Source organism: Echinops telfairi, unplaced genomic scaffold (genome assembly GCF_000313985.2).
Source record: "Echinops telfairi isolate 266 unplaced genomic scaffold, ASM31398v2 ScPeMD7_5;HRSCAF=22, whole genome shotgun sequence".
Lineage (NCBI taxonomy): Eukaryota > Metazoa > Chordata > Mammalia > Afrosoricida > Tenrecidae > Echinops > Echinops telfairi.
This window is the reverse complement of record NW_022103901.1, coordinates 12,301,736-12,303,839: the sequence shown is the minus strand read 5'-3', so window position 1 is coordinate 12,303,839 and position 2,104 is coordinate 12,301,736. Positions and strand designations below refer to the sequence as shown.

At 52.2% G+C, this 2,104-nt stretch overlaps 1 protein-coding gene across 1 annotated transcript in view; it reads right to left on the bottom strand.

Moving 5' to 3' along the window:
- LOC101646050 (kxDL motif-containing protein 1-like) overlaps nt 1-2,104 on the bottom strand; it is a 7,258-nt gene that overhangs the window by 4,912 nt on the left and 242 nt on the right.

Genomic DNA, 2,104 nt, shown 5'->3' with positions numbered 1-2,104 from the left:
CTGGCTGTTCCTGAACAGAGGCAGGGCCATAGAGAGGAGCCCCTGAGGTGGACAAAAAGAGAGGAGACAAGGGCAAGGGCAGAGAGACAGACTTACAGCAATGGAGACATAGAGAGAGACACAGAGACAAGGATCCTGATGGGGTCAGACAAGAAGACAGATTGCCCAAGACAGACTAGGAGAAAGGTGCTGAGCAAGCTGGCCTGGATCCTGAGACTCAGCCTAAAGGCCACTGGGCTGGGCCCAATAAGCGTAAGATGAATAGCTGTGTTGGGAAGGCAGAGGCTGCCAGGCCAGGCAGCTGCGCCCTCTCTTCTATCTGCACGTCTTGCTGTGGAAAGCCCAGTTTGTTGGCCAAATGAGAAGTGCCCGTCGAGGACGTCTTCCAGGGTAACGAGGTGGTTGCAGGAAATGGCTTGGGAGGCACAGACCTCAGCTCTGCCTCTCAGAAGCGGCCAGACTCAGGCAACTACTGAGTTCTCTGTAGGCGTTAGTCTCCTCTGTCAGAGGGGAACAAGCTACCCTACTCCTCAGTGATGCTGACCTGTGTCTGCCTGCCCCACATCGCTACTGATGAAGGATCGATGCATTGGGATTACAGTGCTGGAGAAGACTCTTGGAAGTGCCATGGACTGCTAAAAGGCCAAGCAAATCTGTCTTGGAAGAAGTATGGCCGAGTGCTCCTTAGAGGGAAGGAGGGAGAGACTTCATCTTACATACTTTGGACATGTTATCAGGAGAGACTAGTCCCTGGAGAAGGACATCATGCTTGGTAAAGTCGAGGGGCGGTGAAAAAGAGGAAGGCCCTCAACGAGGTGGATGGACACAGTGGAGCAACAATGGGCTCAGGCGTACGGACAATTATGAGGATGGTACAGGACCGGGCAGTGCTTTACCCCGTTTTGTGCATAAGGTTGCTATGGGTCAAACAGACTCGATGGCCCCTAACAACAACAACAACAACAACGCTACAGACCTGGGCAAGATTTGGGGTAAGGGTGTCCTTCAGGTCCACAGGGGAACTGGGAGTGAACAAATGCCCTATGTGCCCAGGACTCTTTGGGGGCATAGTTATAAAAACCTGGGCAAGCAGTTTAGGCTGAAAGTATAGCTGGTGTTGATGCCAGCTCTCAGGGCGGCGCAACTGAGGAAGAGTCTGCCAGCTAAGCTTCCCATCACCCTGTCTCCCAGCACTGAGCCCTTCTGCTAGGTGCCATGCCCACTCATGCAAGGAAGGATGTGTCTTTGCGGTGTCCTAACCATTGAAGGAGGAGTCCTGGGGGCGTAGTTGGTTAATCGTGGGACTGCTGACCACAAGGCCAGCACTTCAAAACTGCCAGCCATTCTGTGGAAGAAAGACGAGGCTTTCTACAGTGTTGGAAACCCCTAGGGACAATCCTACTCTGTCCTGTAGGTTGCTATGAGCTGACATCCACTTGATGGCAATGAGTTTGGATTTTGTTTAACCATTAAGGGGCAGGTTGAGGGATGGTATTCTCCACAACCAGGCTGACTGAGACCCTCCTGATCACCAGGGACCCGCCCTTGCTGGCCTCATTCAGCCTCCCCTGCATTCATTTGCCCAGTCATTTGTTCTAATGGTGAGTGAGGTCAGACGGATAAGGCCATCCCATGGGAGTGGGCTAGATGTCAAGGACATTCCCCACATCCACCTATTGAAACCCCTGGCCTTCAAATCCTGCTTAAACACCCCATCCTCCAGAGGGTTTCCCAGAATTTCTAGAAGTGATCTCTTCTTCTGCCTCCAAGGCCCACACCCTGGGATCTGATTCAAGAGCTAGGTAGGTGGGACTCACTCCCTGCTGTTAGGGACAGTGGATTGCTTCCCCTGAAAGCTTGGAATAAATCAAGTCTCCAGCTCAAGGACAATCAAGGTTAGGCCGCCATCATGAGTTTAGGATCCGCCCATCTTGTCACTTGTGTACCCTTAATCTCTCCTCTTCCTATAGCGTGCACACCCCTAAATCGTCCCCCTCCCATCACTGTATTGGCTATGGTACAACCCCTTCCTGTGACGTAGGTCGTTACCTGTAATCAGGGGGCTTGCACACCCCCAAAGATATATAAGCCTTGGTTAGAAATA